This window comes from Diprion similis, chromosome 8, assembly GCF_021155765.1.
Source record: "Diprion similis isolate iyDipSimi1 chromosome 8, iyDipSimi1.1, whole genome shotgun sequence".
In the NCBI taxonomy this organism is placed as follows: domain Eukaryota; kingdom Metazoa; phylum Arthropoda; class Insecta; order Hymenoptera; family Diprionidae; genus Diprion; species Diprion similis.
The window spans coordinates 6,971,118-6,986,553 of NC_060112.1; positions in this window are offsets into that span (position 1 = coordinate 6,971,118).

A 15,436-nucleotide genomic window follows, 5' to 3' on the forward strand; every position below is an offset into this window, starting at 1 on the left:
CAGTAAATTAAAGAATGAACAATGTATCAACGATTGATATCGGAGACACAAGATCATTTTTACGACCTTGCTAGATTTTTACGATCGTGACACAACCTTTCTAATCTCACAAAGTGATCTGTGCGTATGGTATAAACGTTTCATTTTATCACCTGAGGATCGATGGGAGAGGGATTTATAACCAGTTCGTGCAAAAACAAAGATCCGACTTCGTGCCTCTCGATGATTGTTAAATTGTTCGTTTGCCAAATATCGATTTGAAGTTGCAGCCTTTATACAATATCAAACGATACGAACCCGTTAACCTGATAAAAATCAACGACCAATATGAGGAAATGCGGATGCTTCTCGTCTGCAGTGTATTATCGATTGTAACGTACTCGGGGAGTTCGGAAAATGAAGAAGATCGAGTGCAAACAATCGAGATGAACGATTTCCCTGCGGCGCAGGAAAGATCAGGTAAAAGTTTCGGAGCCCGGTAAAATTCCCACAATAACCGTGCGACTAAAGCGTCTATTGCATTTCAGACAAACTGCAGGTTAAAAAAAGTATCGTTCACGATTCAGGGGACCGGATATCGCTAGCTTCGCGGCCCTTTCGGTGGTCAGATCGCCCCTACGGCATGAGAGAAGGGCGACTGCGGCTCGACTTTTCACGACCAGGTTTGAACGGCTCTCATTCGAACTTCCGCGGTTCGGCAGAGCTGGTGACGGGTTCGTGGGGCCTGAATCAACCGGAAGTGGCCGGGGACTGGTTGCCGGTGACGATCGCGGAGGAACCAGAACCGACGACGACGTCAAAGAAGGTCGGCTTCTTCAAGGGGATCCAGGACTTCTTCAGGAATTCGTTTCACGCCGGAAATACGACACCGCCTCTCCGTTCGACGACCGCGATCCCGATGGTGGATCCCCGGTTTCTGGGAATCCAGCTGCAGCCGCATCTAACCCCTTTCCAGTCCAGAGAAAATCCGCTTCTCGAAGGCCACGACGCTACTTTCAACCTCCGTATCAAGGCAGTCGCGATTCCTCAACCTCTGCGAGGAATCCCGCTGAAGGGAAAAAGCCTCAAAAACGTGGGTGAAACTGGATTACTCCGTGCGAAAAGAAGGCCAAGTTTCGATATCGGGAAAAGGAGATTTCGCCGGGTGAAAAAACACGGAATTTATTAACCATTTTTCAAACTTACTTGCGTAATTGCCAATTTCCAAAGTTGATACTGATTGTTTTTACGGCAAATATATTAGGTAATACACGCTATGTTTGATGGATGGAATAACCGCTTATTACAATATACAAATTAGAATTATTGTTTTGGAAAATTAAGTATGCTGAAAAACGAAATGAAATAATAGTAGTAATAATGATGATATTAATAATAACAAATCTTTTATGTACAGTGAAAATAACGAGTGGAATTGATTTTCGAATATTGTTATATAACGGCAACCAATTATTGCTCGTATCTCTGGGTCTGCTGATCCGCGTGTATTTTCTTTGGTTTCCGGCCATTATCGTCTGACCTCTTGTAGCTTTGAAGTGGGGATTCCCATCCTTCGACTTCGTATATAACCAGCAGCTATTATCTCGTCCAGCATTGAGGGGCTTGGATGAAGAGAGTTTTATTGTATGACTTCTTTCTCAATTTTCTTCAGTTAATAATATTGTGACTAGACTGTACAGATGAAATTCGAAAAGATGTAAATCAAATTATAGAAGCTTACAACAAGACACTATACTTCAAAGACTTTAATAAATCGTATGAAAAATTTTTGGAAAACGATTAACGATGCAATACCTTTTATCAGTGCGAAGTTAGATACATGCCGAAGAAGAAGGGAAGCAAGGAAGTTGGCCGAAGATGAAATTTCGTAGTTCTTTTTACCTCGAACGAAACTGAATCGACCTGTCAAAAAAAGATAAAAAAAACAAACAAACATTGGAAGTGACACGAGTGTTACTCGGCAAACAGAGCGACCATATTTTATCAAGTAAAATTTAATAAGAGGTTTAATTTACACAGGGATACAGCTATACACATACATACTGGACTTGGTGATCGAGGAGCGATCGTAGTTATTTAGAAATACATATAATATATATATACACATTTATTTATTTTTATTTATTTATCTACTGTTTCTTTCTTTTCATCTAAATGATAATCGTGGAGTGGGGTGAAAATACCGCATGGTCAGCGATCATCGAACAAACGTATTTTTTAAATTCTTTTCTAACAACTGTATACTGAATCTGTGTATTGCCATAAGCGTGGATAAAACGGAAGGCGAGAAAAAAAAAGTTAAGTAGACATCATTAAACGGAAAACACGACGTCGAATTTTATACTATGACGAATGACATCGGCTACGCGGGCAAATGCGATATCACGTAATATACGGGTGAGTAATCATGATCGGTCCAGTTACATCCGCATTAATTTTTCTCTTAACGGTGAACATATATTTTCCGAACAATTTTACAGTGTGCTTTATACTATAATGTACGTTGCTCGAGGATCCGGGGACTACGAAACACTCGGTGGTATAACGTCGTCAGGAAATATCGAGAGATCCCTGATATCGTATGAGGGTGAAGACGAAGTCCTGGGCCCGACCGCCTCGAAGCTGTGCTGCTTGGATGACAGAAGATCACGTGAGTACGAAAGGGATACCGAGTACGCCGGTCAAATTCACAGATACAACAACAGGAGAAAGCGGGGTGTTGAAAGTCCCCGTAAAGCACTGCGTCGAGCGCGTAGAAGGTACGGAAAGAAACCGCGACACAAAGCGAAGCACCGAAAGGGTGGTAAAAGGAAAAAAATCCATCACGAGAAACGCGATGACGCGGAGAAAATGATCATCGACAGTGACAGAACATTCACGCCGGATTCTGCGAGGTACAGATTCGATAAAAAAGACGAACTGTTCGCTGCCGGAGAAAGTGGAGAACCCAAAAGTCCGTTGAACGATGAAAAACAGGTGGAAAAACGCGCTGCAAATACAACGATAAAACCGATCACCAAGTTTCTAAAGCGAAAAGCTGCCACACCTCGACATACGGCGATCAGGAACGAGAAATCGATTTCGGATGACGAGCAAAGACTGCAGAGAGCTTACACAGCCGGTTTCGACGTAGGCATCCCGGAGGGTCAGGGATTTTCCGAAGGTTCGCTCGGTTCCTGGAACGCGATCGGGAAATACCCGGGAGAAAGTTACCCGGTTGGTGAGCTAGCCTACATTTTGCCGTATCTGCCGACGCTAAATCTGGAGACAGTAACCGAGGAGACGTTGAATCAAAGATATCCGAATCAAGGGGTGGTGCATGAGCCGCAGTCCCCGGAGCTGGCCCAGAACGTGAGCTTGGTGAACGTTTCCACAGAGGCTACAAAGATCGAGGTCAAAACGACAACTCTGGCTCAAGTACAGAGCGCGATTCAATCCGTGCTGTCGAAGCCGCTTCAGGAGGCGATTAACGGCACAAAAAGTTACGTGGTCAACTTCGGCATTTCTCAGATCCCAAGCCGTGATCAGGCCCCTGATTCCGTGGCCTCGCCAAAGCCGCCGAGCGCCGGTCCCAACGTCGAGGTAAATGTGAAGGCCAAATTCCAGCCACCGTCGGCCCGCCGCCCCCAAAGCGGAGTCCGATACCTTCCAAATGCTCGGGGCCCCGGAAATCCATTCAGTCCAGTGCCCGTCCCTCTTCAATACCTTCCGGCGCAGTACAACAGCTACAAGCCGCTGGGTCAGAGTGATCTGGAAGATCAGGCCAAATTCAAGCGAGGATTTCGGCTGGTTCCATTGCCGCAGAACATCTATGCTCTCGGAGCCGACGACCAGAAAACCGGCGATAGTGCCCAGTGGAGATCGAAACTGAAGAACCAGGAGAAGGACGAAAAGACGTCGGCCATGCTTTCCTTTAAGGCCCACATGCACCACCGTGTTCAGGACATCGGAAAGCCCTTTTTGCGGTACGGCCAGCCACCGTACACACCGATTTACGGAAACCAGGAACCCACTGACCCTTTGAACATCATCGACAACTCTTCGGTAGGGTCGCTGGGTTATGGTAAAGTCGACCCGGTTTTGTTTTATCCCGGTCAATGGTCGGATGGAGTTGCACCGGGAATGCAATACGTTCCAAACCCTTACAGATTGGAGCAAGCGGAAAGTGTCGGGCCTGAAGGGTACGACGATCATCCGGTGGCGAACTTTGTGCCTGGAGTCACTGTCGACAATCCGACACTGCAACGGCCTCCGCTTCAGGATCAAAGTGGGCAGAAAGAGCGATCATTTTCGACGGTTATAAAACCGCTCACTAACGAACTGCAGAAGTTACTGGCGACCATTAAGCTGGTGAACAGAGATTTGATGGTCAGCGAGAAAAAACGATCTCTTGAAAATGAGTCCAATTCCACGGTGAAAACAAACGCCACGGTGTCATTGAGGATAAAGAGGACCGATTTGGGAAAGGAGATTTCTGCCGATCGCGATGTCAAGGTCGATGACGTTCTGGAGAAATTGAAGGTCACCGAATCACCCCAGGTAAAGATACGAAAATTTTTGGTCGAGGTCAACACGGAGCGAGACACTGACCAGGAAAATACGTCGAAGACACGGGTTCCGGATCTTTACGCCAATGATCGCAAGTTCGAGGAGAAAGTTGACATGGAGAAGAAACTGTACGAAAAGACTAAAGTCGACAACACCGAACGGGATTCGCCGATTCCGGAACACGTAACCACAACCAGCTCTGAAAGTTTGAAAGCAACAGTGCAAGCAAAGACTGACGGGACCCCGAAGAGCTTGGAGATAACTAGCGTGGACAAGAATTCACCGACAAATCGAGATACGACACCAGCCGCTGACGCGTCGACAACGGAAGGACCAGAAACCTCATTAATCGCGATGATGACCATGGGGTCAGAAAACGATTCAACGACTGTACCGCCACCGGTGTCAGTGCAAGAGTTAAATGATCATGGAACTCCAGTAGCAGGTTCACCGGGTGAAATTAGGAACGGTTCAGAACCGACGACGAAGTCAATGCCAACGGATACTACTCCACGGTTGACGACTGTCGATAAAAGCGGAGAACACAGCACAGCGGCGAAAAGTGGAACCAGCGGGAAAAATACGACTTGGCACATTGCGGTGGACAGGCAGACGATAGTTAGCATGGTCTCTCAGCTTGGTACTAGTCCCACAACTGCAATTTCCGGTGAAACAATTGGTACGGGATCCACCGAGGCATCTTACACCTCGACGTCAAGTGGCTCGTCGGCTGTGGAAGGTCATGAGAATCTGGTTCACCCATTGACTGGATCAGAAGATTTTGACGAACGCGAAGATGAACGGTATGACAAGTTACTGGCTGAGATAAAACGCATCGAGGCTGAGATGGAAGAGATGCAGGATGATGGTGAGAATGATCAAGCTGTTGATGAGAGATCAGCTCGTGACGTCGTAGAAGCTTACGATGACTGGGACTCTCAGAGAACGATGGAAAGTCACGATTACGAAAATAACGAAGGTGGTGATAATCGTGAATCGGAGAAACAAAACTCACCAGCTGTGAACAAGATCAGTGCGAGAATAAGCAGAGGACCTGTGAAAAAGAAGCACAATTCCGATCCAGGGGAGAGACAGATGAAAAATAGCAAATCCACACCAGTGTCGAAGGGAACGCAGGCCATAAAAGGTCGCAAAGTTAGCGCTACGACTGAAAACAAAAGTCCGTTAAAAAAGCGTGCAAATGGCAGGCGAAGAACGGTAGAGCAAACATCGAAAGGTACGAGGAAGGGGATTAACGTCAATAATAATGCGAAAAAAAGGCACTTCAAGCGTCAGGAAAATCGAGTGGCTAATTATCAAAGACGAATACAGTCCGCAGTTCCGGAAGATGAAGCGGAAGATGATTGCGAATCGGAAATTCGAAGTTCTGGTAGGAAGCTGTCGACCGTTGACGAGGCGCTCAAGTTCATACAGCGCAACCTAAGCTCGGACCGAGACCCATTTGAACGACCAATTTTGTGGGCTAGGAACGGAAAAGTGCCTCGACAACGACACGTGGATTTAAAAAGACGTTTCAGTGGTAGAACGACCCCTTTTAAGTATCGGGAAAAACCATTCACACCTCCTGAAAGACGGAGTAAATCACTCACGCGTTCTACAAAGGGTGGAGAATCTGAGAATTTGGTGAATAGGATTATCCTTAATCCTTACCTTCCAATCGTGGCGAATACTGAGATCAACTTGAAGGTGCATGAGACTGGTTCCAACGAAGCGTCGAAAAGTGTTCCTAAAAACTCTAAGACACCGGAGGACACCTTGAAACAGGAAAAAGCAGGTTACAATAGTCCAGGCTACGTAAGACTGGGTAGAAAGTTGAAATCCGTCGAAGAGATTGCTCAGCCAGAGGAGATAAGGATCGAGGAAATTCAGAGGCCAGTACACCGGAAGCTGAAAGCATTGGATTACAACGTTTCGAGCTTTCATGACGATTTTGCGACGCGAAAGGAGTCGAATTATGTAAACTCGGGTGATCGAAATTTACAGTATTATGACAACCTTGACGAATACTTTCTACCTTTTGAGGATCTCCAGAATCTCGATCTGCACAGGGTAGTCGGGCTCGAACCAGCTGATTCCGGTGTAATTGTGCACCGGGAAAAAGTTAGGAATAAAAGGCAGCCGGAAGTACGAGACGCCGAAAGTAAAACGACCGCTAAAACTGCTGGGTTCAACGGTTTAGATCCGCAAGTGCGTGGGGACGAGAAAATCAGTTTTAAAACTGAAAGTATGGAAAATGAAGCCAACAAAGACAATAGTGATGGTCTAAATCACGGTGAACACAATGCGGAGAATGATGACGAGGAAAAAAAGTTTGCCTACGAAGACAGCAACGGCAGTCCGAGTTACGGAGATTATAGCGAATACGATCAGGTACATGAAGTTGGGGCCACGCCAGACAACCGAGAGAAGGGCGAGATAACTACGGTAAAAACGTCAAGCGAAAATATTATCGCTGCATCGAACACCAGTTCCAAGTCACCGATTACCAAAACGACGGCAAAAATCAGCACGAAGCAGACAGCAAACAGTACTGAATCCAAAACGACGAGCAAGCCATTCGGCGGAACTTCAACCACGTTGAGTAGCACCGACATAGAAATTGAACTGGAATCTACAACTCAGATTACCGCTAAGACTGCCGAGAAAACCACCAGATCGGAGGTTACTACTAGAAGCACAATTGACACGGCAAATGCAAAGGTAAAAAATAAAACTGAATTGGTAACTGCAGTGACGAATGCATCCACAATTCAAAGTAAACCTGAAGTACTATCGAGCGATGAAACATTAGTACCGGAGTTCAATTCTTCAGAGACTATGACAACTGCGGGACTTCAATTAGAATCTGGATTTACGACTGTGACGACAATGTCCAGCAAAAAAAAAACTGCAGGATTGGAAACTACGTATAAAATGGGAAATGAATTGAGTTTCACCACCCAAATTGAAAGTACAACGAGTACGATTGGATTCCAATTAGCGCCTGAAACAACAACGCAAAATTTCTCGCTTTCAAGCGATGCAACAACTTTGCCTGAAATTCCATTTATATGGAGTGAAAAACCTAAAACTAGAAGCGATAGTACAACGGTCTCGGAGATTATAGTGATACCGGAATTGACAAACATTGAGCCAAAATTCATGCCTGATAGTACAAAAGCAGTCATAGATTCGACTGCAGAATTCAAACTGACCTATGAATCTAGTTCCGAATCTACACCTGAGAAAATGGGTGAATTCACACTTGCAGCACAGACGACTACCGAGTTGATTGTCACCGAAGACAAGAGTTCAACCGAATTTATTCAGGCAACAACTGAGTCTCAAGTAAATTTGAACATGACTGTGGCGTCAGAACTTTCAACTGAAAGTACGAACGAACTAATCCACTCAACTGCTCCCATCTCTAAATCTTATGAGGCATTCGAGACAACTACTACCATACTCAGCAGTCCAGAAAGTACAACAAACCCAGAAACTTCGATGGGAATAACGAACAGTGACGTACAAATCACGTCTGAGTTAACAACAAAAATGTCAACTTCGACCGAAGAAAGTACCACGTCAAAATTGAGTTCATCAGAGATAGCAGAGCTAGAGAATACTAGACAAAGTACGAAAGAGTCTGAAGCACCAACGACTGCGATCTTAACGACTGCAGAACAAACGCCTGAAACTGAAATTACGTCTCAGAAAATGAGTAAATCTACATTCCCAGTAAACGCAGCGACCGACTTGATAATCACAGAAGAAAAAAGTATGACCGAATTTTATCAGCAAACGAGTGAGTCAAATGTGAATTCGAAAACGATAGAAGTCTCAGAAGTTGCAACTGAAAATACGACTGAATTAATCAGCTCAACTCTATCCACCACTAAATCTCGCGAAGCATACGAGACAACTGCTGATATCTTTAGCACTACAGATGGTACAACAAAATCGGAAACTGCGATGGGGATAATGAGCACCGAAGTACAATTCACGTCTGAGTCGATAGGAAAAATGTTAATTTTAAGCGAAGTAATGACCACGACAAAATTGGGTTCATCAAAGACTGCAGGGCCAAAAAATACTCGACAAAGTACCAGTGAGCTTGAAGCATCAACCACTTTAGTGATTGTGACGACTGCAGAACAAACACCTGAAACTGACAGTACGTCTCCGAAAATTAGTGAATCTACATTCGAAACAAAAACAACGACAGAGTTGATAATCAGCGAAGACAGGAGTTCGACCGAATTTGTACAGGAAACAACTGCGTCGCAAGGGAATTCAAAAACGACTGAAAGTACGACCGAACTAATCATCAATTCGAGTGCTACCACCGCTGAATCCCATGGAGAACTCGAGTTAACTGCTAATATCTTGAGCACTACGGAAGACACGACAAGATCAGAAAGTTCGACGGAGGTAACGAGCACTGAAGAAGAAGTCACGTCTCAGTCGACGACAAATATGGCAACTTCGACCGAAGAAACGACGGCGACAGAATTGAGTTCAACAGAGACTGCAGAACTAGAGAATACTAGACAAAGCACCGCAGAATCTGAAACATCAACGACTGAAATCGTAACGAACCCTGAACTAACAACAGGAACACTAACTACTAGAAATAAAACTACGTCTCAGACAATGAGCAAATCTACATTCGAAGCAGAGAAAACGACCTCTTTAATAACCACGGAAAAAGATACAACTGAATCTGAAAAAACATTTAAGTCGCACCTGACTTCCGATGTGACTGAAGAATCTGAAGTTACAAGTACTGAGATCAAAATCTCGCAAGCAAACCGACAAACAACCATAACAGAGTCGAGTTCGTTAGAGACCGAAGACATGGAAAATGCCAACAAAAGTACAACAAGATTAAAAACGTCGTCAGAGACCGCAACTGAAATTGTAACGGAAACTAGCGGAGGAACGACTGAACAAAAAACTACAAATAAGAAATTGAGCGGCTCTGCATCCGAATTAACTTCAACGACTGAAGGCACATACTTGTCAGAAAATGGTACGACGGAATCTGGAATAACTTCTGAAACCACGACAGAATCTTCATCGTCAAGCCAGGCATCAACCACAGTAGAGTTCAGTTCTGTGATGATTGATGAATCGGAAGTTTCAACTGAGAAAAGTACGGAATTAACCAGTGTAACATCTACGAACACCGAATCAACCAAATCCACGTCCACGTTGGAAGCAACCGGATCTACGACTGACAACGCAGTTTACAGTGAACTAGAAATCACAACTAAATCCGCTGCAGAAGTCGCGAGTTCAACGCAAGAAATGACCGAGTTGGAAATCGCCTCCCAATCCGAAAGTAATACTCGAGTTTCGACGAAATCGCTGGACGGACAAACGGCAGTCAGTGAACTAGTGAAAGAGCCGAAACAATCTGCCACGGTACCCGAAACCTCATCAAAAACAGCTAACGAACTAGAAAAAGTCACTGAAGCTAGTGTGAAGCCTGAAACAACTAGGAAAGTGCCTGACGTTACAGAATATTCATCGAAAACAACAAAAAAAGCAACGACTTCTAGTGGTTCAGAACATAATCCCCAAACAACATTTAGTAGATATTTGGAAACAGAAGTTAAAACTACTGGAAGACTCAAGAACTACACCGAATCGATAGTCACAGAGCCAAAATTCAGCCAGAGTTCTGGTCCGCAAATAACTACCATAATTACTTCTGGATTTACGGCTGTATCAGAAAATTCCATAGAAACCGAAAGCACCACAAAATCAGAAAAAGTGACTCGAAGCACAACTGAGTCAGAATTTTTTGAAGAAATTGTCACAGGTACTGAAACCACTACGCAGATCAGCGTCCCCAAATCAACGGAATTGTCTGTTCCTTTAACTGAAGAAACCTCTCAGGCTACTAACACTACTATATCTACTGAAAAATCTACAGTATCTACAAAAACGGCTATTTCAACCGATGTTTCATTTGAGGAAACCAGCGAAACTGGAACGACTATCTCTGAATTTCCAAGTGCAGCTTCACCTGAACCTGGAAAAACAACTGAATTTTCAACAACCCAAATAAATGAATTAGAGTCTGTGAAGAGCAGCGATACTGGATCGATGATAGAATCAACAGTTTCATCTGAGCGGACAACTGTGACCTTCATTATGACCACTAAACTTGAAGTTACGAAAAGTAGTTTCAACGAATTCACAGAAGAACCGACTACTTCGAGTCAAAACATCACTTCAGTTGAAACCACGAAACAGACAAGCGAAACAGGATCGGAAATTTCAAGTGAAAACTCGACTTCGGGTCAGGTTGAGCCTGAAGAGACAAGTGCTCAGAGCAACACGGAAGAATACGGAACTCAAGAAACAACGCAAGGAAAATCTGAATCTAAAACAACCTTAAGCACGTCCATAGAAGATGAAGAAACTTCTGAATACACGAAAGAATTTGTAATCTCAAGTAAAGAAACAAGCCCGACAGAAACTTCGCCAAAAAATACTAATGAGCCGACAGGAGAATCTGTAGCTTCTTCCCTGGAAACAACTGTGACTCAATTTTTATCAGCCCTGACAGTCAGCTCAGAATCTGGTAGTGAAATGAGTAGTACTATCAGCCCGACTCAGGACTCAGTGGTTTCTACGGGAGGAGCGACTCCGTCAGAATTTTCTTCGAGCAGTTTTGTAACTGAAGTGACAGAGGAGTTGACAGTTTATTCAGAAAAAACAATTTCAATAAAACAAACTAGTGAATCGGAGTTGACGCAGAATCCATCTGAATCTACGATTACCGAATTTCTTTCAACGAAAGAAGCTGATTCTTCTATAGGGATTACAACATCATCAACGTCAAAATTCACAGAACGTAGCACCACCGAATTGACAGAGGAGATCGGAATTTCTTCGATAAACTTTGTCACTTCGTCATCTGTAACAACGGCTAGATCGAGCTCTGATACCGAAAGTATAAGTGAAAGTGAAATTTATCAACATTCTCATTCAACAAATGCAAAGGAATTTTCAAATTCAAACGACGAAACTGATTCGTCAGAATCACAGATGACAGCTCGATTTTCGCCAGCGGAAACGAGCACAACCGTAGGTCTAACAAAGAGTAGTAACAATGCTGATTTGACTAAGGAATCGATAGTTTCCTCGACAAAAACAACGTTAAATGAATATTCAGGAAAGGAAACAGACTATTCAAAACCAAAAAGTGAAGAGCTTACTAAATCGAGTGAAACGCACGCAACAGAATCACCAATATCGTCTGAATCGACCATAGAATCGATTACTTCGGTAGCTTCTAGTGGAGAAACTACTCTGTATACTTCCATATTAGAATTAACGCAGAGTGGGGAACCTGAATCTTCATCAGTCACGACTGGACAAACATTATTCTCAGAATCAACAATTTCAACTGGTTTTTCGCTTGGGGAATCAACGAGTATAGATGCATCCGAGATCTCAAGTCGGTCTGCGACTGAAATAACTGATCTTAAACATGAAACGACCGAGTCAACGTCAACAGTGGAATCTGGAAGAACAAGTGGAACGGTTATTCTAACAACGTTGACAACAGAACAAGACGAAAAGTTTGAAACCGAATTAAATAGAGAGTTCAATATCACAAGTGAAAGTACGACAGAACCCAACGAATTCGAAAGAGAATCAAGTACGAAGCAACCACCACAACAATTTACGACCTCTTTGAACAAAATAGACGCTAGTACCAAAAAAATTAATCAAGATCAACCAGACTATCATGAAACAGCAACTGAAAAGAGTAAACGAACTGAAACCGAAAATCACTCAGAGGAAGCAGATGTGCCCAGTAACACTCCTCTCATAACGACAGAACATGATTTGTCATCGAATACTGAAGCGCCATCGACTGAATCTGCTCCAACTACGACGGAATCTAAAAATTCTGAGCAAACGAAAGAAGAGAGTAACGTACAAAGTACAGGAAAAATTAATAGCAGTACTGAAACAACCCTGGTGGAGAATTTAACAACCGAAAATGATCGGTCGTCGAATACTCACGAGCTTTCGACTTCTTCAACTGAGACGGTGTCCGAAAATTCTAAGCAAACGGAAATTGAGAACAATTTAGAAAGTACAGAAAAAATTAATAGCAGTACTGAAACAACCCTGGTGGAGAATTTAACAACCGAAAATGATCGGTCGTCGAATACTCACGAGCTTTCGACTTCTTCAACTGAGACGGTGTCCGAAAATTCTAAGCAAACGGAAATTGAGAACAATTTAGAAAGTACAGAAAAAATTAATAGCAGTACTGAAACAACCATGGTGGAGAATTTAACAACCGAAAATGATCGGTCATCGAATACTCACGAGCTTTCGACTTCTTCAACTGGGACGATTACTGGAAATTCTAAGCAAACGGAAAATGAGAACAATTTGGAAAGTACAGAAAAAATTAATAGCAGTACTGAAACAATGTTGGAAGGAAATTCAACAACCGGAAGTCATCTAACATCTAATACCCAAGAGCTTTTGACTTCTTCAACTGGGACGATATCTGAAAATTCTAAGCAAACGGAAAATGACAACGATTTAGAAAGTACAGAAAAAATTAATAGCAGTACTGAAACAACTCTGCTGGAGAATTTAACAACCGAAAATGATCGATCATCGAATACCCACGAGCTTTCGACTGAATCTACTCCAACTGATACGGTATCTGAAAATTCTGAACAAATGGAAAACAAGAATAATTCAGAAACTACAGAAACAATTAATGGCAGTACTGAAACAATGTTGGACGAAAATTCAACAACCGGAAGTTATATATCATCTAATACCCAAGAGGTTTCGACTGAATCTACTCCAACTGAAACTTCTGAGCAAACAGAAGATGAAAATGATTCGGTAAAGACAGAAGTGACTGACAGTACTTCTGAATCAACGCCGACAGATAACATATCAACGGAAAACGATTTATCATCTACTACCCTAGAATCGTCGAGTGAATCCTATACAATTGACTCGACATCTGAAAGTACCGGACAAACTGAAACTGGAAGCGATTCAGGGTACGAAGATGAAGAGTATGAGACGAAAGAAGAAGATGAAGACTATGAGGTGGTAAATGAAGAAGATGAAACAACAGAATCTAATACCCAAGAGCTTTCGACTGAATCTACTCCACCTGTTACTGTATTCGAAAATTCTGAACAAACGGACTACGAGAATAATTCAGAAACTACAGAAACATTCAACAGCAGTACTGAAACAACGATGGAGGAGAATTCAAGAACCGAGGGTGATCTATCATCTAATACTCAAGAGTTTTCAACTGAATCTACCTCGGCTGAAACTTCTGAGCAGACAGAAAACGAAAATGATTTGGTAAAGACAGAAGTGAGCGACAGTACTTCTGAATCAACGCCGACAGATAACACATCAACGGAAAACGATTTATCATCTACTACCCAAGAATCTTCGAGTGAATCGGACACAATTGACTCGTCATCTGAAAGCATCAAACAAGCTGAAATTGAAAGGGATTCAGGATATGAAGATGAAGAATATGAGGCGAAAGAAGAAGATGAACAATATGAGATAAACGAAGAAGATGAAACAACAGAGTCATCAGTTACTACAGCTACGTCTTTCGTTTCATCAGCACACGCGAATTTCCGTAAAGTATCAGCAAGTGCAATCGTAGAATTGGGTAATAAAGCAAAGAATAGTCTAACACCTGCACCAGTTGCCGAAACTCCGTTTCCATCGCCAGTTCCGCCCGAGGAAACAACGTGCCCAACACACACAGATGGAACGAAAAAACCGCGTGTTACCTCGAGAGTGAGAAGTGAAAGTACAGATTACGACGACGAGGAAACAACCGAAGCTGAAGAAGTCACCGAAGAAGATGAAACTTTGTCACCGGATGAAGAGCCGAACGATAATAATGATGAATACGATGAATCGGACGATAAAACTTCGTCTCCGGATGAAGAGCCGAACGATTATAATGATGAACACGATGAATCGGACGATGAAACTTTGTCACCGGACGAAGAGCCGAACGATAATAATGATGAACACGATGAATCGGATGATGAAACTTTGTCACCGGATGAAGGGTCGAACGATAATAATGATGTACACGATGAATCGGATGATGAAACTTTGTCACCGGATGAAGGGTCGAACGATAATAATGATGAACACGATGAATCGGATGATGAAACTTTGTCACCGGATGAAGAGTCGAACGATAATAATGATGAATACGATGAATCGGACGATAAAACTTTGTCACCGGATGAAGAGCCGAACGATAGTAATGATGAACACGATGGATCGGATGATGAAACTTTATCACCGGATGAAGAGTCGAACGATAATAACGATGAATCGGATGATGAAACTGAAACCGAAGACGAATATAACGATTGGGTAGACACTACATCGACGGAATCAGGTGCCGAAGAAACGATTTCAGTGAATCCAGAAGAATCTACCGAGGAAACAACTGCTGCCACAGAAGAATCGACAATTTCAAGCGAAGAAACTACAGCTTCAACAACACCCGTTACTCAAGAATCGAGTGAATCTACTCTTTCTTCGAGTACGGAGTCATCACCCAATGAAAAATACACTTCCGAAATGACAGAAGAAGTAACGACATCATCGCAGCCTGCAGTATCGAGCACAACGGAGTCCACGACTTCCACGCTGGATCTCGAAAGTAGCAGCACTGCCATACCGCAGAGTATGGAGAAAACAGGAAATACCGAAGATGTAACATCAAATGAACCTTCGACGACTGTCGAAGAGGACAATGAAATCACGGATACAGATAATCTAACGACAGAAATGTACACACCTTCCAAAACGACAAGTTCCTTGCCCT